Genomic DNA, 27,811 nt, shown 5'->3' on the forward strand with positions numbered 1-27,811 from the left:
ATAAAGGTTTTCTCTATGGAAAAAATGTAGAATCTTCAGCATTCAATGTCTGACTATAAAAGACTGTCCCCACAGTAATTACCACCACCACCAATGTTCTCCAAAAAAAATAACATAAAGAATATAGTTTAACATAGCTCCAATCCACTACCATATCATCCTCATAAAATTCATGCCCTTTGAAAATGGAAATTTCAGTTTTACTATGAAAAATATTTAATCAACTAATTACAATGACAAATTAGCATTCTAATCATAGTAATTTTAAAACAAACCAAACATAATCATGTTAATTCTAAATAAGTTATTTTGTTTATAATATTAGGCATTATTATACACCTATTCTAATATGCTCAATCTATATTTCTTTTAAAAATGTTGAAAAATACTTATATGTACTTTCTTCTTTTTTAATCTAAATGTGGAGCTATATTTTAAAACCATATTTCACAGATACATTAAATTTATATTATTATCATAATGAGAAATGGACTTAAAGAATGAAATGAGGAAATATAAATTCCTACCACTGCTGAATACACTAATATCTTCATGATACTATTCTCATTATCTGAAGTTAATTTTTTTCAAATGAAAGCTAAACATTAAATAGAAAGTAATAGTGGGAAGTAGACATTTCTAAATCTTAAGTAAATAGATCATGAACCTGATTTTCTAGACATTTGCTTCTCTATAGTTTTAAATAAGGTGGAGGAGCTATAAAAGTTGCACAATGGTCAGGGATATATGTTTTTCAATATTAGGACTTTGAGTTGATACCAGATTCTCCATGAGCCCATAAACACAACTGAGCATGGACATTATGACCCTTAGAGCATAGTTCTGGCCAGTAGCCTGATATATCCTGGCACCACAGGACCTGAACAAAGGTGGAGCAACTCTGCATGCTTACAATCTAGTACTGAGCATTTTAGACCAGCTAGATATTACAGAATACATGCCAGATATGCTAAGTATTGCTTGGGTGCATCCCCTTCCCCCAAAAGGTAAAAATAAGAAATGGGTAGTAAAAATACTTGAATTTTGAAATCAATACCTATAAAAACTAAGTTATTTAACTTGTCTAAAATAATGCAATAAAATGCAATAAGAAATCGAAATAATGCACAAAAATATTTAATACAAATACTCAATAAATTTAAACATATGTTTCTATTTAACACCAAATTAAAATAAAATAATGCAATACAAAAAATAAAAACTTTTGTTGAGTGTCTGGATGAATACTGTCAATTAATCAGAAGGCAAGCTTTCTGCAAAATATAAAGCAGATAGCAATAGGACAAGAAAGCTGAGAAAAAGGAAACAGAAAGAAAGAAAAAATATGAGGACCTAAGTTGTAAGTAAAGTGAAAAAATTATCAAAAGAAACTAAAGGACTTGAAAAACAGAGCAGTAGCCTTCTCATTTCAATCCTGGGGTTACAAACATAAAAATATATTCCAACTTGTAGAAGATAACTGGATATGAGTATATAAGTTAATGGGAAGTGGTAAATAATAAAGGATTTTCAGTCATCTTACAACTATCATCAAAGAGAGTCTCTATCAATAAGTAGATAGAGTTTTGTAGTCAGACCATACACCTTTTCCCAAAAATGCACTCAAGAACACATATACACAGATGAAGAAATACACTTGGCCAACTACAAAAGCTTTGGTTACTGTAACATATAACTCTATTCAAATATGCTATCAGGAGAAGAGTCTAATTTGGGTAGAGTAAATATACTCCAATGAATAATTTTATCAATTCACATACTCATCTGAAAATAAAACCAATAATAGATCAATACGTCAATAGACACATGAAGAAAAATAGCAAACTGAAACAGGCAAATCTATCTGAAGAAGAGAAATTTAGTCATAAATAAAGACTATAAGACACAAACATATTAAAGTCATAAAAATTCAACTGTGTTTAAGAAATTAAAAACAAAATAAAGAAATAGTAGAATTAATTTAAAGTTAACATACATATGCTAAATAACATTTACACAATTAAATTTTCATTAGATATTTGAAAATTTACATCAAGAATTTTTCTGGGGGAGAAAAGAAACGTGTTTTACTTAGAGGCAATTATGGGGTGAGGGTGGATTGAAAGGGAAAGTCAAGGACTTGGTGGTGGAAAATGAACACTGAAAGGATGGGTTTTGGAACAATGTATAACTGACACTCAACTGTCAACATGTTCTTAACTCGGAAAATAAAAAGTATTTTTGTCAAAGAACTGCACAAACTTCATGAATGTTACAAGATTAAATCAAAGAGTCAATAAAAGGCAATAAAAACAAAGTCGCAACCTCATTGTTGTGAATGTTTAAGAAGAAAGTATATCTAATAATATATTGCCAAGATTTTAATTAAAATCAACAATATTATATATAGTTGTTTTTGGTTTTTTTTGTTTGTTTGTTTATGGGCCACACCTGGTAAGGCTCAGGAGTTACTCCTGGCTATGTGCACCGAAATCACTCCTGACTTGGGGTACCATATGGAACTTGTATGGGGGAATCAAACCATGGCCTGTCCTAGGTTGGCGTGGACAAGGCAGAAGCCTTACCACTTGTGCCAACACTCTGGCCCCTATTTTATAAAAATTAAAATGTTTAATTCTTTTCAGGTTAAATGGGCACACATATCCATCAAAAAGTGAGTACAAGATAGTTATATAGGGGCTGGAACGATAGCACAACCCTATATTTATATAGGGCATTTGCTTTGCTCGTGGCTCACCTGGGTTCTTTCTTCAGTATCCCATATGGTCCAGTCCTGCCACGAGCATTTTCAAAGTGCAGAGACATTATACTTCCTAAGCACAGAGACATCATACTCAGAGGTGCTCAGTGCCTCCGAGTGGGTCCCCAAAACAAAAACAAAAACATAAGATATTTATAGAATTCGTGTTTATATTAGCCAAAACCTGACAACCAGAAATCTGCTAGCTAAATCCTGATATATTTTTAAAGTAAAATTCTGATACCATTCAAAAAACATCAGTCAACATTAAATACAAATAAGTCTCAGTAAAATAATAATGAACCATAAAAGTATATACACATAAAAATGTACATGTATAAATCCACTTAGTTATGACAAGAACAGTAAAAAAATATAGTAGTTAAAAATGAAAGCAGTTCATAGTGTTGAGAGGTGAAACTATAAAACTAAGAACAAAAACAAATTAAAATTTATAAAAGTGATTTGGGGGTGCTTAATACATCTATATACCTTCTATCATTTTGAACTTTGTCCTAATTACTTGTGCACTCAACATTTAGTTTTGTTTTCATTATGGGGGATCTGATTAATCTCACTATCTGTGGTATATAAAATTTAAAAGAAATCTAGAGAATTAAAGGTCTCAAATAGAAGATATTGGATGACCCTTGGCCCTAGATAATAGAAATGAGAACAGGGAAGGAAAGAACTTGAGGGGAGAAGAGGTAAGTGGGAGGTAACAGAAATAAAAGTCAAGGGCCTTCAACACATTGGAGGTATTGAGATGAAATGTAAGTATATATATATATATATATATATATATATATATATATATATATATAAACCAAACCACAGACTCAACAATATTATGAACATCAAATCTAGTCCACAAAAATCAAACTAAAAACGTACATATAAAGGAGACAAGTTGTGGGGTGAGGTGGGAGGAAGCCTGAGAACTTTGGTAAAAGGAAATGTCAAAAAGAAGTACCAGAAGGTGATAGGACAGTGTATGTCTGAGTTTCTATTATTAATATATTACTAAATCACTGTGCCATAATTATAAAAATAAATAATGCATAAGTAAATTACAGGAAGAAAAAAGGTTTGAATAATACTATCAACACTGTTTTTAAGTAATTATAATAGAACATGCTCATGATGGGTTTTTAAAAGTGTGGAAGGAGAGTATATCTTAAAGAAGTATAATGGAAGTAAAGAAGAAGAAAAATAAGAGGAGTTACTTGAAGAACCATTTTAGTGGGGAAATGTAAGATTAGAGATGATTATCTTAGCAGAAGTGATGTGACTCAAATATGCAATTTCATGCCATTTATATAAGACCTGACAGTGCTTAGTTTCATCTTAGAGAAAAAGAACCCCAACTACCTTGCATGCCAAGAATTCTTACCTGGACACTCCTCTTAATATTCAAAGACGATCTGTTCAACTAAATGCTACAAAATGGTGCCAGGGAATGGTGGGGATAAAATGTAATAGAGGGCAATAGTCAATAGAATTGAGAGGCAAGTTGAATTTAGAAAATAATTTGCTGCATCTTTCTCCTTCAACAGTTCTCTTGATTCCATAAATTCCATAGATAAATAAGGCAACATTACTGAAAAGTCACAAAAATATTCTAGTTCACTGTGAGCTATCCACAATGACTCCATATCCAGATAATTTTCTTGTAGTGATTTAATCAGTAGAGGGTACAGTATTTCCTTTATGTAGTAGAGGGTTGCTGAGTCACTGAACACTGACTCTGAGTATTAGTAAGTCCAATATGAAAGTCACTTGTGATCTAGATCCCAAAATTACAAATAACAAATCTCATTGTTTCTTCATTCATTAGAAGTATCATAGAGGTCAATGTAATTTACATATGCTACTCAATTTTCTCATCTCAAAAGTCTTAAAGAATAGCATTATTATTCTATTACAAATAATGATGTCTTAGAGAGGTAAATGTCTTCAACATACACACAAACACAATATACACAATTCCCTTTACTATAAAGCCCATATTGCTTCATGTAAGAAGCTACACAGAGTGAGGCTCAATTTCATGGAAATGGTTAAAGATAGTGTCAGAATAATTTGTTTTAAGAAAATGAAAGTGGAAGAACTAACACAATAGTAAAAGATGTCATTTGAATTTTTTTCACTAAATAAACAACCATATTCCCTTCCCTCAAGACTTTATGGCCACAGGCAAAAAATTTTACTTTGATCTCAGTACTTACCGCATCATAATATAATTTGGAGGAAAAACAAAAATCAAAACATATTCAGTGTAATTTCTAGAATAAAAGGCAGAATAAATTAGGTTAGTGATTCAGGAAATGAGACAGAACATCATGAAGGTACTAAAATTGAGTGAAGTTTTGCTTTGATAGGGACAGAGGTGAGATAAATAATATGACCTTATGAAAAACTTGTTGGTATAAAATGTTACAAAGGTGGACCCAAAATGTTCTGCCAGGAAACCTAAATAATTTAAATTACTAGATGCCAAAAGACAATCATTTTAACATTCTACTCCATGTTTTATTGGCCCAGCTACTTTGAACTCAATGAAGAGTGCTCATTCACCATTTTCAAATTAAAATAATGTAAATGGAGAAAAGTTTCTGTCTTTCACTAAATTATGCTTGTGAATAACCCTCCCATAACCCTAGAGCTGCCCTGTTTTCTTTTTCCTTACTTTCCATTCTCTAAATAAAATATTTTCTGAACTTGGCTATTTCCTCTCTAGTTCCTTTTTTAAAATTTTGACTGAAATCAAAATCTTTACAGTCTGTACCCATTATAACACTGATTTAGCTTGTGAGCAAAACATTTGTCCTTAATTTATTCTATATATGCTTAAGTTTACTGTTAGCCTTGGAATCTAGGATTTTTTGTTTCATTTATAACTTTGTTTTACTAGGAATTGACAGAAATTAAAGCATCTACAATAAGAAAATAATTGTTGTTCCTTCCAATTTTTCTAAGTAAAACATATTCTTTCTGTTGGAATATATATATATACATATACATATACATATATATACATATACATATACATAATTAGGAATGAAAACGGAAGTAAAACTGAAAACAAAAGTGAAAACAAAATTCTGCCTTCTAATAGAGTTCTTGAATTGATAAAGAAAGGTCATCAATATAATAGGCCTCAAGTAAAGGGTATATATAGGGAAAGGGTGTGTATGCTGGGTAAACTAAAGTTGATTTGGTTGAAATAAAAAGAGAAGAAACTTCAGGAAGGCCTGAGATTCTCTATTCTCTTTTCAGGGGTTGCTTCTCAACAAAGAACAGAAAGTCACTATTCAAGCAAATCTTATTAGGCAGAGTGATAGAAGCATCAGAATCTAACCATGAGAGAGCTTGATAAGTCAATGAAGAAATTTCAGGTGGTAGTAGACCTGTACTACAAATACAGGAACAGCCTGGGTTTGGGCCTGTTGACTATACTGACATTGGGAGGGGAGAGTATCTTCTCCAATGTTGTATTCAAGTGCCCTTGCAACACCACCTGGAATTATCCCTATGGTATGGTCTTCCTATATGTGCCAACACTGGTGCTCTCCATCCTGGGCTTTATGATGAGAGGACCCAATGAGTACCTGTTGGACTCTTGTAAAAATTGCTCACATGATTTTAAAAAATTTAGCCTCTTTTGCTGGAAGCTGATCTGGACTACTCTTCTTTGGCCACTCATGTGGATAGCCATGGCACTGATCGAGGGAACCTTTTATGAGTGTGCCAGCAGTGGTAGCACCTCAACTGCTCACTATCTATGCTCCAAACTCTATACCAATAGTAGCAACAACTATGAAAACTGCACTAAAGAATTGCCACTGGTGCCCTGCAAGGCAGCCAAGAAATCAGAAGTACAGGATCTCCTGAAGGTACTCAAGGCTCAAGCCCAGGTGGGTATTAAGAATTGAGACTATGGGGAGTATTACAGAGGGTGGCTTCTCTAAATAAGGCTAAATAAGGGAGAAATTCTTCTGTTTCTTTGAACTTAAGATCTAGAAGACTAACTAAAATAGCTATTGATTTATTAAAAAGTCAAATAATTATATAAAACAGTGAAAACAAAGAAAGATATTCACAAATCAGGAACTTAAGTATGTTCCAAATACCATGCCTCCTATATCATTTACTTTACAATTTACAACCAACCTTTATGTTAGAGCAACTGCAATGTATTAAAGCAAGTTGTGTATTCAGTCACAAGAAGACAGAATTACTATAGTATTATTTGTCTGCCTGACTCTAAAATCACCACTTTAAGTTTAAAAAATGTCAGAGTTGATTTTTGTTTGCTTGTTCGTTTTGTGTGTGCTTTTAAGTTTTGAATTAATTTTTGAAAATTTGAATACTTGTTTCAAAGTATTTGTGAAAATGTCACTTTTTAAATTCTGAAGAAGGGATACTTAAATACCAATCTGGGTTTTTTATCTGACTTGAATATGATATACTTATGCAAAGCAACTATAGAGAATAGTTCTAGAGCTCACTGTTCTTCTTCTCTGAAGATATTAAAACTTTTACTAGTTCATTGCATTGCATGAGAGTAATTCAATATTTAACACAGAATTTCTAAATTTCTCATAACACCTTCTCATACAGATGTTTTGATGTATTTTCAGGTGACTGGATGGATCCTGGTATTAATGATTATAATCATCTTTCTGATTAATGCCGTTGTTAAACATGTAAGCCCTGATGCTTTTGAGCAGAAACATTTTGAATATGTTTATAAACAAAGGGAAAATGCTATCTTTCAAATCCAAGCCATAGAACAGGCATCTGAATTAGCAAAACAGAATGTTGATCTTTTCTTTAAAAGGTCATCCTCATTCTCAACCTCACACACTGACGACATGCAGAAATCCTCAACCTTGAGCACAGATGGCAGAACATCCTCAAACACAGAACCCCCAAATGATGCAAGCCTTAAAGTCTCAAGGAACTCAAAGTCATCTCAAATATACAACCCAACCACTGAAGACTGGGAAAATATTCTTCCAAACACAATAGAAGAAACAAAAAAAGAAGAAATTTCTAAAGATGAAGTTTATTATAGTAAGCTGCATAAATATGTTGATGAAAAACAGAAAACCTCTACTGGAACACAAAAATAAGACTTGGCTTATTAAGAATCAAGTAATAACTTGAGCACAAATGATCATTTGACAATTTTAATAAACACAAGCCAAAAAGAGATTTTGAGTTATTGTTTTATTTAAAGGAAAAAATGGCATGGGGGAAGGGAGAAGGGAAGATTAAGTAGATGAAAATGTACCTGGCTGTAATCAAAGCAAGCTCCTGATTTTTCAGGGATCACTCTGGGTGGTGCTTGGCGAATCCTTATGTAGTAGTACCAGGGACCAAAACATGACTGACTGCTTACAAAACAAGAGCTTTAATTTCTGTACTATCTCTTGGGCTGGTATATGACTGATTTTTAGGGAAAAATTATCTTCATAACTGTGGGGGGAAATTACATTTGAGATAAAAATATAAAAATACACCTCTAACATTCATTTTTAAAATGAACTAATTCACTTAGGTTTTCAAAATTATTAATTAGAAAATAAGACCATTTGTTTATGGAATTCCTGCTATAACTTTGACATACATGACTCTCAACTCCATAACATGGTTTCTCTTTAGTTTCAGTTACTTTTGATCAAAATCAGTATGAAAATGTTGCAATGAGATTTTAAGTAATAGAGAAAGAACATAAAATCTAATAAAAAAATTTTCACTTATCTGTAGTATTTCTCACAAACTAATTAAACTACTTTAAGCAAAAATCTTAAGTGCAAAAAACAATGAAAGTTAATTAAACTTAAAGCCTTTTTAATGTTTTTATGTTAAATTAGGTTTACTTTATTTTGACAACAATTGCTGAGAATTTTGAACTAGAGATATTTTAAGGCTTTAGCGTAGTCCTTAATAAAAATATAAAAATTCGCTTCAAGGGAGCCCAGATATTTTGCCATCATGGGGTTTGGCAGGCCTCCACCATGCGAAAGGCCTTTTTAACCAGGTCTAGGATGGGTGCGGGATTTGGGTCACCCCAGCACCCTTTCATCTCTTTCCTCCGGAACTCCAGGGCTACCCCTGGGCCACATGCCTGGGAGAGCCAGTAAGGTGGGTTCCGACAAGGAGTCAATGGTTACACCAGGCTTTCTCCATTTCCCACCGGCTCCGAAAGAAAGGTAGGGTGGGGGCTTTGAACTTCTGGGCTTCCAGCTCTTGAAGGATCACTTTCCTTCTTAGGAGCAAGGAGATTTTGCCAGCATGGGGTTTGGCAGGCCTCCGCCATGCTAAAGGCCTTTTTAACCAGGTCTAGGAGGGGTGCAGGACGTGGATCACCCCAGCACCCTTCCACATCCTTTTTCTGAAACTCTAGGACTACCCCTGGGCCACATGCCCAAGTGAGCCAGTGGGGTGGGTTCTGACAAGGAGTCAAAGGTTACCCCAGGCTTTCTCCGTTTCCCACCTGGCTCCTAAAGGAGGGTTTGGGTGGGGGCTTTGAACTTCCGGGCTTCCAGCTCTTAAAAGATCTCTTTCCTCCCTGGGAGCTGGGAGATTTTGCCAGCATGGGGAATGGCAGCACAAGAGGTTCTGGCTTCAGAAAGTCACAGGCAACTTTCCTTACTAACCCTGTCCATTGTGAAATGGTGCTGGGGCTAGAGCCATCATGCGGAACATATAGACAAATATTTGGATATCACTGGGGTTAATCTGTTTCTCATATTCAATACGCCACCCAGAAGCTTCTTTTATTACTTGACTACCTTAATCCCACCTCCTATTACCCCACATTTAACTATTTTTTGTACTGTGATTTATGTTTTGGCCAAGGTGGATATCATATATTTCACAGTAATGTTTTGGGGGCAGTCAGAAGCTTCAGCAGGCAACACGGGGATGACATGGCTCCATGCGGTAGGTTTTTTGGCCAAGTTTAAGGGAAGATGCAGCCTCGGCTGCCCCCACAGCCTTCTCTCTCCTTCCTCCTGGTCCCCAGGGTTACCCATGGCTGCCTGCTCAGGGTCCCAGCAAGTGGGTTCCAGTGAGGAGCAGTTTAAAGAAGACCCCAGGTTTCCCCGTTCCTGCATGGGGTGAGGAGGGACTGGTGAACTTCTGGATTCCAGCAATTAGGATGCAAATGCCTCTTGGGTGTTGGAAGCTTCAACAGGCAACATGGGGACGACATGGCTCCATGCGCTCTTTGCTCTTTATGAAGCAGATTAATCCTCTTATATAGTGACAATTTTGCCCACTGGTTTTTTTATTTGATTGTTTGCTTTTTCCCCTTTGAGATCTGTTTTATAAGCAATACTGGTAGAAGAGTATCTCTGTGTAGAATTCATTTTTGAACCAAGTAACGGGGAATGTTGGACTTAATCCTTTGGCCCCCAATGCACCAGCAATATCTTGTGACATTGTTTCTCTTTTGCACATTAAAATGGGAAAATGATACATATGCAAATAAGTTCTTACCTAATAGAGATGGTAACACAAATTTGGTAATGCAGTTAGGCCTTATACCCTGAACATTGGCATAATGAATTGGTTTAGGCCTCAGAAGAATGAGCATTGCCCATACACTCCTGAACAATGGATACCATCTATGGAAGCAACCACAATTGTCGATAGCATTACCAGGATGCAAACCTTTACCATGGAAGACCTACCACTGCTCTGGCATTGACTTACTCCAAAGAGTGCTCTCAACACCCAGACGACTCAGCAACAACTGCTTGCAGGGCAGATCGCTCTGTATCTAATGGTGTGCTGAAATTAGAGGATGCTCCACATCAGCCTGACTTCGATGAAAGAAATGCATAGAATCCAGAATCTTTAAATATAGGAACCTGATACCAACAACAGCTAAAGTGTGAAAAAGTTTCACCGGGACCATGGAGAATACTCCGGTTGGACAGACTGGTATGCCTGGAGTCCAGAGTCAGTCTTATGTCAATAAACTTCTGGAGTGAGGCCTTCTTATAATCAGGCCAAGAATTGTTTTCTCATTTTTCCCATATTTTTCTGGGCCTATGCAAACAACAGTGATTGCCACAGTCACATCTTTACTATTGTATTTTTTTAATACTTACACTTTAAGAAAAATAAAACAGTTTACTGACTTAAAAACAAATAACTGTAGTAGAATGCCTGTCGAATACAGGCAGGGGATGGGAAAGAGGCTAGGGGGAAGGTTACACTGGTGAAGGGGGATGTTCTGTTTGTGACTGTAACCCAACTATAATCATGTTTGTAATAATGGTGCTTAAATAAAAAGAAATTAAAAGTATAAAAATATAAAAATTCACTATTTCCTGCAGCTTTGTGTTATCTCTATTTTTATTAATCTACTTTCACTTTTGACACTGTTTTTAATAATTAATGGAAAGAAAATGAAAGGTATCAAATGAAGATAAAATTTTGACCCTCAATTTTAGAGGTAAGAATGCCAAAGAGACACAGTAATACCAATAATGTCATTGGACAAGGTTGTTTGGTGTTTTGGTGATACAGAGGTTAGGTAATTAAGTACATGGAATCTATTAAAAAGTTGGGGCTGGTGAGATAGCATTTAGGTAAGGCATTTGCCTTACATGCACAAGGTCAGTGGTTCAAATCCCAACATCCTATTTGGTCCCCGAGCCTACCAGGAGCGATTTCTGAGCGTAGAACCAGGAATAACCCCTGAACGCTGCTGGGTGTGACTACTCCTCCCAAAAAAAGTTACACCATGGCCTCAAAATATATATAGTGGCTGTAGTAATAGTACAGTAGGAGAGGTGCTTCCTTTTCATAGTCAAACAGGGTTCAAACCCAGTGCCATATTTGGTACCCAGTAGTTATTCTGAGCACAGAGCTGGAAGTATGCACTTAGTGTGAAAGGAATGAGAGGTCATAGATAAGGTAATAATGTGAATAAATAATAAAGAAGTAAATTCTTCTTTTTAAAGAAGTATTTATGCATTTAGGTAAAGTATTTTATTTTCTTATTAAATGAGTTCATAATTATGACACATGTATTTTACTTTGAAGCCTTAACTTTATAAAATTCGTAAACTTCATTGCCTATTACATGCCATAAAAGGTAGACATACTATTCAAAAGATTATTTTATATTATATTGAGTACAAGGAAAACGATACATGTTATAAAAGCATAAAATTAGGTTCACTAACCAAATAAGTATAAACTATTCTCAAGAAACTGGTAGAAAGCTAAATGTAATACAAACAGTACTAAAAATACACATAAGCATAAGCAAGTGATATTGAAGGCTGTGAAATAGAGAAAATTTTTTGTTTTTGTTTTTGGGCCACACCCGGTAACGCTCAGGGGTTACTCCTGGCTATGTGCTCAGAAGTTGCTCCTGGCTTGGGGGACCATATGGGGCACCGGGGGATCGAACCGCGGTCCGTTCAAGGCTAGCGCAGGCAAGGCAGGCACCTTACCTTTAGCGCCACCGCCCGGCCCCGAAATAGAGAAATTTTTATAAAATAATAAATATTTTCGCTAATACTTGGAGTGAGTCTATTTCATTTCTCAGCAAGAGAATAAAAATTTGAACCTATTAAAATCATTATTAATAGGAAATCTTGAAGTACCGGGAATTCCCCTTACATTACATGTTTTACTAAATAATTATGCTCAAAAAATGACAATCAGTATCAGATTTAAAAGGATAACCTAGCCTTTGGGGGTTTCTTAAGGACCCCTGTAGTGTTCTCTTTTTAAATTAATTCTCTTTGACAGATGTTTACTGTATTTTTCTAGATAATATTTTATCTCAGTATATAGGATTTTATTTAATTGTGTTAGTTTGATAATCTTATTTAAATTAATACATGGGAAATTCAGAATTTAACATAAATAAAAAACTCAATACATAAACAAAAAAGCATGTCTACAGTGTTTGTTCACCTTTGTTTATGTATTACACAACTGTTTTCAGTGGTCTCTCTTCCTTTGCCATCTCTTAATAATTGCTTCTTTGTAGGGTCACTTATCTTTCACTCTTCTGTGCATTACCTCAGAGCTCAGATCTACAAAGGAATAAGAACTCATAGGTAAAATACTAATCTGAATCTCATGTTTCATAAAACTTTATGTTCTCTGATTCTGGATATTTGTAATATTTCTTCACTTGGCTTATTTTTTAGTTTTTCTCTTTCCTTCAACTGCATGTTCTTTTTTCCCCCCAAAACTCTTATTCTATTATACTAATGGGAGACTATAATCCATCAAATTAAAATTTTTAGCTCCATGTGTTAAATATTTTTTTTCAAATAAAAGGCATTTAATTTGTTTGCTAGGTCACAACCAAGTGCTCTGAGATTAGGATTTTATCTTTTTAAAAGAAAGAAATAATTTTGCATAGTAGATTTATCTTTTTTAAAAAAGAAATAATTGGGGCCGTAGAGATAGCATGGAGGTAAGGCGTTTGCCTTTCATGCAGGAGGTCATCGGTTCGAATCCTGGCACCCCATATGGTCCCCGTGCCTGCCAGGAGCAATTTCTGAGCCTGGAGCCAGGAATAACCCCTGAGCACTACCGGGTGTGACCCAAAAACCAAAAAAAAAAAAAAAAAAAAAAAAGAAATAATTTTGCATAGTAGATTTGGGAAGTTTTTAGATTTCCAGACATAAGAATTGCTTGAGTATGATAAATTTTAAGCATAGATGTAGAGTTAGTGGGAAAGGTGAGCTGTTTAAGTTTCAAAAGTGTAAGACTCAATGGTTGTTCTGTTCAGAATTATGTTTATAGAAGCAAAGTTGTCTTAGATCATAGAATATAGTTTCAATAACTTTTAATAAAGTTTCACTCCTTTATTATCTTATACTTGGATATATGGTCCTTCTTAAGCCCCAAATTTCTTTCTTGAATTTAGAAAGCTGTAATATACTGATTATTGAGTGGCTAACAGGTTGATTAACATTTTTTATTTCACTATGGTTTTGACATATGTCCAAAGATTATGCTAGAATTTTGGTTAACAAGATAGATATACTTTCTTGTTTGCCTGTTTTAATAATTTGGTCATCTCTAATAAAATTCTACATTATCTCAATATCAGTCTAATATTATTGCTAGAGCAACCAAAGAAAACTGTAGAGGTCAATGAAAACATACAAATTTGGTATCAAAGAATAGCTATCCAGATTAAACACATTCAAGGATAACATTTATGAAAACAAAAATGTTCTCCAAAGGACAGAAAAATATATAGAAATAAAATAGGAAAGTGAAGTAATTAATGAAAGAGCTAATTAGCATTAATAAGTTTAGACTAGTCTTGCCAATATATAATTGTATATATGATTTTATTCTCTAAGAAAAAATTGATAATCACCAGTCCTCATAAACTGATCATATTTGTTTAATCCCTAATAAACTCAATACAATCCAGATTACTTATTTTAAAAATTACCTACTTGAGACACTGCATATAAGTGACATCTTTCTGTGCTTATTTTCCTTCTTCTTTCTTAATTCATTTAGCATATTTTCTTTTTAGTTCCACCATTTTGCAGCAGATTACATAATTTCATATTTCCTTATAGTTACATAGTGTTTCATATTGTGTGTATACATCTCATTTCTTCATGACCTACTTATCTATTATTAAACACATACATTGACTCGTATTTTATACATGTTTCTAAGTAACTCAATGAATGTTTTGTATACTGAGTGTACATACACAAAAGTGGTAATGATGGGTCACATAACATTTCAATTATTAGTTTACTGATATTTCTCCATGCTGTTTTTCATAAATTTTGAACCAGGTAGCATTTTAATCTAACAACAGATGAGAGTTTTTTCACCACACTTCCACTAATATAGTTTATTTTCAGAATTTTTAATACTTGCCATTTCACTAGTGTGAGATGGTATTTCATTGCCATCTTGATTTGGATTTCTCTAATAATAAGAGATGATTAGCATTTCTTTCATGGGATTGTTGGCCATTCTTTGATTTTTTTTAAGAAAATGTCCTGTTCATTTACACTACCTATTTTTGATGAGCTATTTTTTATTTTTGTTTTTGTTGATCTTTTTGAATAGTTTAAATATGTTGTATATCAGTTTGATATATGTTCAGTGCAAGTAGTTTCTTCCATTCAAATAGGTGTCTTTATTTTTATTTCATGTTTCTTATGACTTGCAGAAACTCTTTAACTGGATGTAGTCCTATTTGTTTATTTTTGATTTTTTTCTTTATCAATGGCATTGTAACATTGAAGACACCACTGAGGTACAGATCTTGGAGTATTTGGCCTATGCTTAACTCAATAGATTTTTTTTTATAGATTCTGGTCTGATCTTAAGGTCCTGAAATCACTTTGAATTGACTTTTGTATAAAGTGCAAGATATAGACCTAAATTTAATTTTTTATAAATGGGATTAGAGTTTAGCAAGCACCATTTGTTAAAGAGGTTGTTTTTACTCCAGAAATTTGTCCTTGGATATTCTATTCTGAATTGTTGATCCAAATTCCAACACCATACTATTTTGAACACACTGGCTTTATAGCATAGTTTCAAATTAGCTTCTTAGATACCTCCCATTTTCTTATTTTTCAATATGGTTTTGGCTATTTTGAGTCTTTTATGATTCCATACACACTTTATTATTGACTGTTTAAGTTCTGGAAGAATGTCTAAATTTTTGAATAGGTAGGATGGTAATTTTGACAATATTTATTCTTCAAATCAAAAGAACAGAAATGTACACCATTTTCTAAACTCATATACACTTGAAGTGTTTTCAATGTTTTTCAACTTTTTTGTAAAGTTAATTCCTAGGTATGTTGATTTTGGATGCCCTCGGTGATCCTGTTCTGAACCGCCTGGTAGAGGGAATCCTGAAAATCTATTTGTTCTGGGGGGCCCTGTAGAATGACTGTTCCAGAGATTGTCCTTGAGACAGAATGTTGGGTTATACCTTATTTTACCTAAAACAAAGTTTATCCCTGGTTTCTTTGTATCTGTTGTTTACAACTTGGTTTCACCCAAAACAAAGATTGTCAAACTTATAAACCTGGGTGGGCTTACTGCCCCACCCAGGGGTGATCTCTGTACTAAATAAAAATGGCCGTTCTGGCATGCAAAGAGTTCCATACTAGATAGAAGACTTCCAGATTACACGTGTTTCACCCTCAGCCTGGTCTGGATTATTTCTTGTGTGACCCCGATTCAGACTCATTCACCTGAGCATGGAGATACAATGCGTGGAGTGATTTTACAACAAAAAGCTTCAGAGACACCATTGCACCAGAGATGGGGATGAACAGCAAAAAGAGAGGCAACTTCCCTGCTCCCTCCCAGTAATCAGTATTGCAATTTGAGCTTGACATTAGGCCATACCTCCTCCCTCACAGAGAGCTCTGGTTAAAATACCTGTTAACATTGCCTTACTCCAGGGCATTTCTAAGCCACATACTTCATGCTAAACTTCTCTCCTGCACCTTACCTACCACCACGGCTATGTACTTTACCCTTCATTTATGCCAACTCCTCTTTTGATACTATATAAGCACTGTAGAAAGGATTAAACTATCTCTTGTTATCAGCCTTGGACCCATTCACTTCTGGTCATGAGTTAGGGGAAAATCCTCCTGAATGCACCAGGAGAAGGAAGTTGACCCTTGCCAGCAGACTGGGTTAGATCACAATGTTTTAGGATACCATTTTGAATGAGATAGACTCTGTTCCCTTTCTTCGATTTGTTATTTGTATAATTTGTAATTTGTATAATTTTTATATTTTATTTATGATTATTTATTGACTTTTGATTATGTATTGACTTTCTAATCAACTGCTTTACTGGATTAGTTTGTTTCTGGAGGCTTTTTGTAAAATGTTTAGGGTATTCTAAGTATATTATATTATCATGCCATCTATAAATAAAGATTATTTGACTTCCTCTTTCACAATTTGAATTCCTTTTATTTTATTTTATTTCATTTAATTTTATTGTCAAATTGCTAGTGCTAGGATTTTTCATATGATGTTAATAGTGGACACATAGATATCCTTGCCTTGTACCTCATCATAACTGTTAGTATCTTGAGGAAGACTTATTTCACCCTATTTGGATGGGGATTTTATAACAAATTGATGTTGTATCTTGTCAAAAACTTTCTCTGAATTTTTTGGCATGATCACATGATTTTTATCTTTCCTTTTACTTATGTTGTTTATTATGTTAATTATTTGCATTATTGAACCATTGTTGCATCCCTAGAATAAATGTCACTTGATTGTGTATGTTTGTTTCTGTGTTTATTTACATACTGTTGGAATCAGTTTTCTGAGATTTTGTTGAGAATTTTTGCATTGATGGTCATGATGGAGATTAAACTGAAGTTTTCTTTTTCTAGAAGTAGCTCTGCTTTGGTTATCAGTGTAATATTAGCTTTGTAGAAGGTGTAGGAATATTCACATTTCTTTAATAAAAGCTTAATGATCGATGTCAGTAAGTATCTGAAAATTTAATGGAATGTTAGAAAGAATGATTCCTAGGTCAACCTTGGCCCAAGAGTATAAATAGGAGATGGAAGGGAATGAAAGAATGTGTGGTGGTGATAGACATAAAGCAAAGGGGTATAAGATTAACTTGATAGATAATCTGAGTACATCTGTAGTAATCAGTTGTGTAAAGGAGTGATATAGACAAATATCCAACTACATTTTCAACAACAGTTAAAAGAAGAGATCCATACTTCAACAAGTGTGTCTGTCAGAGTGGCAGGAAAAGGAGGTGGGTCAGAGAAGCTGTGAACCTTGGTAGAGGTAAGAAGATATTGGTGGTGGGATTGATATTGGAACATAGTATAAATAATTTTGTAAATCATGGTTCTTTAGTAAATTTAAAAATAATTGACTTGATTATTTCTTAAAAATTGTTTTGACACAATTCAAATAAAACTGGAATTTGCCTTTTCTCTATAATTAAGCTACCAACCCTCTTTTAACAAATATTACACACGTGTCAACTTTTCCTAATCTGTTTCAAACTAACAACCAATTATTGTATTATTGAAGCTTGCAGGAGAGAAACATTTCTGAGTCGATGTAAAAATCCCAACGTGACTGTCATATCTGTACTGGTTCATCTTACCCCATGTTCTATAGTGGCAAGAGAAGGCTAAGATGAATATCTAAATGTAGAAATCTGGACAAAATAACTGTGTTACTATATCTTTAAGGGGTGAGGCTGTCACTTATGAAATGCCACCCCCAATCATCAATTCCCCCTATAACTATCAATAAAGGTAGTTAGAACTGGGGTTTTTATAGGGAGTGCTGAACAGGTGGAAGAAGGACCCTGAAGGAGAGCCAGGCAAGAGCCTGTTGACTTGGAAGCCCAAGGGCCCTGGCCAACCTATTATTCATCAGCCAGATACTTTGGAGCAGTGGTCCTCAAACTATGGCCAGCGGGCCACATATTGTATTTGTATCTGTTTTGTTTCTTCATTGCAAAATAAGATATATGCAGTGTGCATAAGAATTCGTTCATAAGTTTTGTTTTTACTATAGTCAGACCCTCCAATGGTCTGAAGGACAGTGAACTGGCCCCTGTTTAAAAAGTTTGAGGACCCCTGCTTGGAGGATCAAGTTAAGAGAGAACCTGCCTCACTGTTTGCTGAACTGTGTTGAATTGCCCGTTTAACTGCTGCTAGCTTGATAACTCCTAATTCTCGCTTTCCCTCTCTTCCCTCCCTCCTCTGTAACATAGGATACATTTTTTGTTACACCTGAATAGTGGACTATATTATTTGAGATAACTCTAATCTTTGTGGGACATCACTTTTTATAACCAATATTAATGCCTATATTTTGAGCAAGAAGAGATGATTTAATTTATTAAGGTTTTGGCTACAAATAGCATCCTGGGAAGTGAACTGGATTAAACACAGTCAGAATCTCACATCCTGGTATATTAGTAATGGGACATCAGAGACCAAAAATTACTCATGAAGAAGGATACTTTCCATTTTCGAAACCCTATTTTAAACTGTGCTTATTCCAAACATTCCTCAAAGATATCATCACTTCATCAACTTTTCCTCTCAGAACTTTTGAGCCTTCAAATCTTCTACTTTCAGTAACACTTTTCATAATAACCCTTATACAATATTAAATCTATGTGATTTTTGGATTATATATATTCAAGTAATAGATCACATGCCTTCCATTTTGGAGCCCTAGTTATAAACCTTGAAAACACATAAATCCCACTATTTGTGTGAACCTGGTGGTTCTGAAATACTGAAAGAAAGACACAGAAGCACATATATTAGGCTCAATAGCCCCCCGCCAAGGAATGGCCTTATTTGATAAAGTACCAGAAATAAAATAACTTTTCTGTCTCTTTCATTATTTTATGCCCTTTGTGTACTTTTAAACAGATGATACTTAAATGTCACTAAAAAGGAACTTATTTTTAAAATACAGATTAAATTTTTGTACTCAAGGAAAATCATGAATAATAGAATATATTTCTTAAAATTTTAAGATCTGAGTTATGTAGAAAAAATAACAATTTGTTTGCGAGACTTCCTTTTGGTAAATGGATTATCATTCTTAGACATGAAAAGTAATAGACATATTCATGAATCAAGTGATTTAATTTTGCATTTATTTTGTGTTAACACCTTGTTTCTTAAAGTTAAATAGTATAAAAAATAAAGGGTCCTTGGACAAGTTTCAGTGCTTGTTTGTATCAGGAAGGCAATAAATTTGATGCCCAGCAACTTCCCACATAGTTAAGTGCAATTTCTAATTGTGTTGTTATTTTCATTGTAGTAGTGTGGGAGAGCCTCAACACAATTAGAAGGAATGAGGAAAAAGTAGACTTAAGAATAATGTATTTTAATATTTTTCTTCACAAAAGAAAACATTTTTAAGAAACAACATTTTTAGTTTTTGTCATGTAATACCCATCAACAACATGTAAAAGTTTCCACAGAACTCAAATAATGAAAACAGGTGGAAAATCAATGCTTGTCTGACTAATTTCTCATTGTTCTTAAACAAGTCTAAAGTTCTAAAACAAGTCTATCACTAAAGAAAACTCACCCCTCACCACACATACCCATAAGGGCCTGTCTAGTACTCAATCTCATCTAGAAGGCAGTACTCGACATAACATAGTTCTGTCCCTATCCCTGGCCCCCAGATGAAGACTCCTACCCACCTCTGGCAGACCTCAATTGCCAAACTTCTACAGTTTCTACAACTTGCCCCTTATGTCAGGAGCAAACTTCACTTCCAGATATAATTTAGAATATGAGGCATTCATATGCAATAATGGACAACCAAAGTTGTAAGAAGACCAAAATCACAGAATATCTCTCATCTGCTGGATGAGGATTTTAATGCGGCATAACTAGGCTATTCACTAAAATTAACAAAAAAAAAAAAAGGAAAATTTCCAGCAAGAAAAAGCAAAATATAAAAACACTTCAATTAAAAATTACTAATTAATCTGAAGAACATAAATAAGAAATTAAAAAACGTGGTAGAAAAAATAAGTCAGAGAATTACAGATGTAGTTGAAGAAATAAATGTGCTAGAAGATAAAACTCAAGGACCCATCCAAAAGTGACAAAGAAGAAAAAGATGAATGAAGACAGCTTCAAAATCTTATGGAGAAACATGAAAAAAAAAAAACTATATGATTGGCATCCCTTACTTGAAGAGTAGAAAGATGGTGAGGGTTTAAGGGAAAAATTATACCTAAAAATTCCCAAATTAAAGTAAGTTGGATATCATCCTGATCAATGAAGTTCAAAGAATTACAATCAGAATAAATCCAAACCAAAAAAGCAAGATACATTAAAATTAAATTTGCATAAATACAACAGAAATACTATCTAAGAGCAGTGAAAATTAACCCCAAAATTATCTATCAAGTAGTTCCTATAAAAATCAGAACAAATCTTTCAATGAATTCTAACAACTATAAAGGTTTAAAAAAGTACTAAAAAGTACTATAAGAGACATTAACTGACCATCTCACACCACAGAGACTGACACACATCACAAAGAACAAGAACAATCAGTGCTGGAGGGGATATGGAGAGAAAGGAACACTTATTCACTGGTGGTGGGAATGCCATCTAGTCAAGCCTTTATGGAAAACAATATGGTGATTCATCAAAAAGCTGTAAATTGAGCTCCCATATGATCCAGTTATACCACTCCTAGGGATATACCCTAGAAACACAAAAATACAATTCAAAATTCCCTTCCTCACACTTATATTCATTGCAGCGCTAATTATAATAGCCAGCATCTGGAAACAACCAAGATGTTCTTCAAAAGATGAATGGCTAAAGATATTGTGGTACATATAACAATGGAATACAATGCAGCCGTCAGTAGAGATAAAGTCATAAAATTTTTTTATATGTGGATGTACATGGAATCTATTGTGCTGACTGAAATAAGTTAGAGGGAGAGAGATAGACACAGAATAGTCTCACTCATTTATGTTCTTTAAGAAACATTAAGGAAATCATTGTAATAATTCCCAGAGACAATAGAGATGAGGTCTGGAAAGACTGGCTCACAATATGAAGCTCATCATCAAGGGTAGTGGTGCAGTTAGGGAAAACTACACTAACAACGACCATGGCATTCTTAATGAGAGAAGTAGAATGCCTGTCTCAAATACAGGCAAGGGTTGAGAAGGAGGGTGGGGCATTGGCAGTGAAGGACACTGGTGAAGGAGGGGTGTTCTGTTCATGACTGAAACACAACTACAATGATACTTGTAATCATGGTTTTCAAAAAAATTTTATATATTAAGAAAAAGAGACACTAATTGATATCAAATAAAATATAAATTACAGAAAGATCCAGAACCTAAATTAAAATAAGACATACATTTTAATTATTTCAATATTTATTTAATATCACTGATCATAATACACCAATAAAAAGCAAAAAATTAAAATTAAATAAAAACATTCACATAAGTGATAATTACTTAGTACTGCCAACAGAGATTGTTTTTTAATAAGTAGAAACCTGGAAATTAGACTTACTAAGCAAGTTAATATTTTTTTAATTAGAAAAGTTTATTGAAAACTAGAGAAGTTACTCCCCATGTGGGGAGGAAATAAGCAAAGGACTAAGTTCTAAGTTCTTGTATGCTTTTCTAATATGAGAAATTACTTTTATATTGCCTCAAGTTTTTTCTTACACTGCAAATACAAATGTAGAATTTTTTCCTAAAACGTGACAAAAGCTAATATGCTAGATGAAATACCTTTTGAAACACAAATACAATGTTTACTTCTTGTTATAAAACAAAGTAAGAACCTGGAAAATAACCTGAGGAACTTTATCTGGAGATTTGATTAAATCAAGGACAAGTGTTAAATTTCACAAAATAAATTATTTTATGGTCAACAAGGTGTGGCAGATTAGATAGGTTAAATAGTAAAAGTTTAACAAGAGAAGTTATTAAAGTTAGTTGGATATCAATATTAATCCTAAAAGATACAGAAAATTTATCTAGTACCCTGGAGATAATAAAGAGTATTGAGAGTATGATAATCTGGAACAAATGAATGATAGAGACCTGCAGATAATAAGAAACATTTTCTGGCTTGACCACACTAAAGATGAACTACAACCTCAGTTAAGCAATTGGTAACATTAGAGTGTAGATAGAAAATTGCACTCAATTTTCAGGATCAATTCTTTGTGATTGTATGACTTAAATCACTATTTCTGTGCTAATTGTAAAATCAAGTATCTAAGAATCATTTTAACAAAAGAAGTAAAAGATTTGTACAAACAAAACTATAAATTACTCTTAAAGACAATACAAGCAGATATAAGAAATGGAAATAGATTTCCTGTTCATGATTTAGAAGGATTAATATTGCAAAAATGGTAATATGACCCAATGCATTATACAGATACAATGCAGTACCAATAAATATAAATACATTTATACTGGGAATTAACCCCCATATAAATTAGCCAAATAGGGGCCAGAGTGATGAAGCAGCGGTGGGGAGTTTGCCTTGCACTTGTCTGACCTCGGACGGACTGCAATTCATTCCCTCTGGCCTTCCATATGGTTTCCCAAGTAAAGAGCATTTTCTGAGCACATAGCCAGATGTAACCCCTGACCATTACCGGGTGTGCACCCCCCAAAAAAACCCAAAAAACATAAATAAATAAATAAATAAATAAATAAATAAATAAATAAATAAATAAATAAATAAATAAAATAGCCAAATAAATACAGGAGGAAAAAAGAATCTTGGGGACTTCTCTTTCTCCCATTTCAACCTATTCTCTAAAACTGTAATAATCAAAAGTGTAGTGCTGGAATAGTTCAGACTCTTAGACTAAAGGAGTAGAATTATAATTCCAGTGAAAGATCCTCAGGTATATGGATAATTAATCTTTGATAAAAGTTCAAAGCATATAAAGTAGAATGAAAAACTTTTTCAACAAATGCATGGGAAAACTGAATGTTCACATCAAAACTACAGACTTTCAACCTTTTATATATATATATCATATCCACAAAAAGTCTACTTAAAACAGGTTAAAGAGGAAAGAGAGATATATATATTGTGTAAGGTGTTTAACATAGATGCATCTGATATGGGTTCCATTCCATTCCTAGAATCTTATATTGTTCTACACCTACTACAAGTTATCACTGAGTGCAGAGCACATTTAAGGTTTGAATACATTCCAAAGGAAAAAAAATCAGGGATCATAGTGATAGTATAGCTATAGGGCATTTGCCTTGTAACCTGCTGACAAGGAACTGACCTTGGTTCGATCCCTGGCATCCCATATAGTCCCAAGAGCCTGCCAGAAACAATTTCTGAGCTCAGAGTCAGGAAAAACCCCTGCATACCACCCAGTGTGCTCCCTCATAATATAAATAAATAAATAAATAAATAAATAAATAAATAATAAATAATAAATAATAAATATAAATAGATTAAAGACCTCAATATTAGACTAGAACCCATAGATTATAGTAAGGTGACCATAGGTAAAACACTTCATAATACTGAATTTAGATATATATAAAATGATTAAAAATCATTGCCCAAGAAAATTAAAGAAATACATGGAACTACATAAAACTAAGAAATTTCTGTATGATAAAGGAAGAAATTTTTGTATGATAAAGAAAACAATTACCAAAATAAAAATAAACCCCACTGATTTTGAAAAAATATCTCTCCTTTCTCAACAAAAAACTATTATTTAATAGGTTGCTATCTAAGATATAAAAAACAGTGGTAGAATTTTACAAGGAAAAAATACCCCCATAACCCTCATAGGGGTGAATATAAACTTCTTCAAAGGAGACATACTGGTAGCCAATGGGTATATAAAAATATATTAAAATTAAGGAAACATGAATCAAAACAATGAGATAGTCTCATACCAGTGAGATTTACATAGATCACAAAGAACAGAAACAACCATTGCTGGTGATGTGGGAACAATGGAGTCTCATTCACTGTGCTGGAGAATGACAACTGGTCCGTATTTTGTTTTTTTGTTTTTTTTGTTTTTTTTTGGGGGGGGAACAATATGGATACTTCTCAAACATTAGGAATTGAGCTTCCATGTAACCTAGAAATTTTGCTGTTGTGCATACACGCAACGGGCCCCAAAACTCTTTTCTGAAAATACTATGTACACTCCTGTTTTATTTCAGCACTATTTGAACATCCCAAATCTGGAAACAATCCAATTTTTCAAGAACTGATGATTATATAAAGAAATACTGCTACCCATATACAGTGGAATATGACTTGGCATTAAAATTTGTGAAAATTTATTCTACATGGATAGATCTGGAAAATATCATATTGGGTAAATTAATCAGAAGAGACAGACACATAATCTCTCTTGAGAAATAAAAAATAGAATGGAATAGTAATTAATGCCAAAACGGCAGCAGAATCTTTAGCAAGGAGCTTATTAAAGGATAGAGAAGGAGAAATATGGTTTGTATGGCAATAAAGGTCTCTGATCTCCAACTCAAAAACATAACTTTTATGGGTCTGAAGAGAGAGTACAGAGGTCAAAGCCTTCATCTTGTATGTGGCTGTGCTACAAGTCTATCACATATGGCACTCAAACACCACCAGTTGTGGCCCCTGACCAAAGATCTCAGACTGGTCCCTAAGCATCATTGGGTATGTACCTATCCCCAAAAAAGAATTAAAAAATACTACTTATTCCTCCATTTTGTGACCAAATATTTTATATGCAACTATGTAGAAATATTTAAAGGGCAAAAAGAAAATAGCAATATAAAATTGACATACATATTAAGTAAGTAAATATATAATTGATGTGCATAAATCAATTATATATAGTAAAATGTAGAATTGTCTCATGAAATAAAAATGAGATATCATATGAAGTCTGTGGAGACAAAAAATCTGGCATTAATATAAATTTTCTGTGCCAAGTAGGATAAACAATCAATGAACTAGCTGGCTTTACCCCGTTTCAGTGCAGTTCTATTTGGAAGAAGAAATTTTTATGAATACCACTCACCTGATTAAAATTAAAAGTATACTGAAAGTGTATCCATTACTCAGTATTGAGTTCCAAATAAGCCTCGCAATGTCACCACTGTTGACACAATCGTTTGTAAATAAAAAAGTAATTAGAAAACTATCATTCCGGTAACAACCTAAATTTTTGAAGACTAAAACACAAGCAATAAAAACAGAATATATATCAATATTCTTACCTTCTTTTTTTCTGTTTTACTTTTCTCTAAATTTAATTCTACTAAAGATAAATACTTGACTATAAAAGTATTCTTATATGCATGCATATATACTTATATTATATGTCCATTATATTAAATGTACATTATATGTCCATGTAGCTACATATATTTGCTTAATCTATGTACACAGGAAAGTAATAGTGTTGACACTGATGATACAGACTACAAGTCAGTATAAGTAAAACTCTACATAGTCAGAGAACAAATTTTAAATTTTTCTTTTTCTATTTAAAATTTTATCTTAATTCGCATCTGAGAAATTGCAGGTATAAGTATAGGCCTCTTCTGCAATAACAGATTTACTAATGGAATTCCTTTATCCATTCAGAGAGGCCAGGTTTTCTACACTAAAACCAAAATTCTCTGGTTGATTTAGGTAAGTTCCCATCTTCCTCTAGCATCCCCTAGTGGTATTTATGTAGACAAGTTAATTATCCACTTTCTGCTTCAGTTTTTTAATCACACCTATCCCACTTCAGAGAGGTTTCTTCATGCCCTAGATAGCATATACATGTTAACTTACCTGTTCAGGATTAAGTGAATGTAAGTAATTCTATTATTATCCACTTTCTGCTTCAGTTTTTTAATCACACCTATCCCACTTCAGAGAGGTTTCTTCATGCCCTAGATAGCATATACATGTTAACTTACCTGTTCAGGATTAAGTGAATGTAAGTAATTCTATTATAACATTTATAATAGTTTACTATATTAAAATGTATTTATAATATTTTATCACAGTATCAATAATTTGTCATGTTTATTAGGGACTAAGATACATAATCAGAAGCAGAACTTGTCTGAACAAATAAGACAAATTATTTGCAGGTTACAACCAAGCAAAACTTCATGGACTGAAATTTATTACTAGTATCACCCTAATTCATAGTATATTAAATATATTTCAGTGGAAAAGGAAAAACAATAAAAAATATAGAATTTTCTATTTGTTATAAAAATGCCTTAATATATAAAGAGTGACCTTAAGACCTTTGACAGGACATGGTCCTGGGGGCAAGGCCAGAATAGAATAGGCATCTGAATAAGGCCTGGCTGATGACATGTGCTCTTCCATTATAGTGAGGATCAAGATTTCAAGATTAACATAGTAACAGGCTCCTTAACTTTAGATAGGCTGGGAGGGGTGGTGCTCCTTGCCCCTGCAAAAAATATGCAAACTGTTATTATAAGATCTTTGTAATTTACGATTTTATGTGAAGAAGGCAATACTAGCATTATAAAGAAAAACAATGATTTAAGTTTGAGGAGTTATTTTGATTTATGTCAATTTTATCTTCTAGACAACATTTATATGAATATTCTTTCACTAAACTTTCTTCAAAAGAATTGCAAATTTTTTTAGTTTGATAGTAGAATACCTGTCAAAGTTTCCAGAACTACTACTAACATCATATTAAAAATGCCATATACAAATTCTTATATTTGCAATGCATGTGGTTGATATTTGGAAAAAAGCCTAGAAACCCTACAATTATAATCAAGTTTATAAATTCTGTTCTCACTTAATTATAAATCCTGATTACATTTTCTCTTCCAGATTCCTGCCTAATGTTCCTATTTGATAATGAGCTCCATAAAAGCTATCCAATGCACAGGATTTCATGTGATGTTTCCCTAGATAGTAATGTACTCTGACTTGAAAAGATTAGAGTCCATGCACTTGGAAATAAATTTCTTAAATTCAGTCATTCTCTGATGTGCTATTATGAATCAGCTTTTGCTGTAATCTTTATCTAATGTTAATAATTCTTTCATAGTTTAACTGTATATGTAAGCCTGTACTGAATCTTTTCAAATTTATATATTAACATGAATATATAAATATTCTAAATTTAACAAAGTAAATAACCTGAGTCTCGTCTTCCTACTGAACTTGTGGTCCCAAACCCCACCTTACACCTACCCTCTAAAAAGGGAGAAGAAAGCAATCGTATTTAAGAAAAATTTCTCTCTTTATGTAGAGAACTGTTTTTGAATACTACCCTGGGAAATTTCAAACAGCTTCTCCCTGATTGAGTCAAGTCAAATAGACTCATTAAACTTACTTTTAACTCAGTCAATATTACCAAGAAGTATACACATTGTACAGATAAAATAGAAAAGATATAATATTCAGGGCCCGGAGAGATAGCACAGCAGCATTTGCCTGGCAAGCAGCCGATCCAGGACCAAAGGTGGTT

The sequence above is a fragment of the Suncus etruscus genome, chromosome 4, assembly GCF_024139225.1.
Source record: "Suncus etruscus isolate mSunEtr1 chromosome 4, mSunEtr1.pri.cur, whole genome shotgun sequence".
NCBI lineage: Eukaryota > Metazoa > Chordata > Mammalia > Eulipotyphla > Soricidae > Suncus > Suncus etruscus.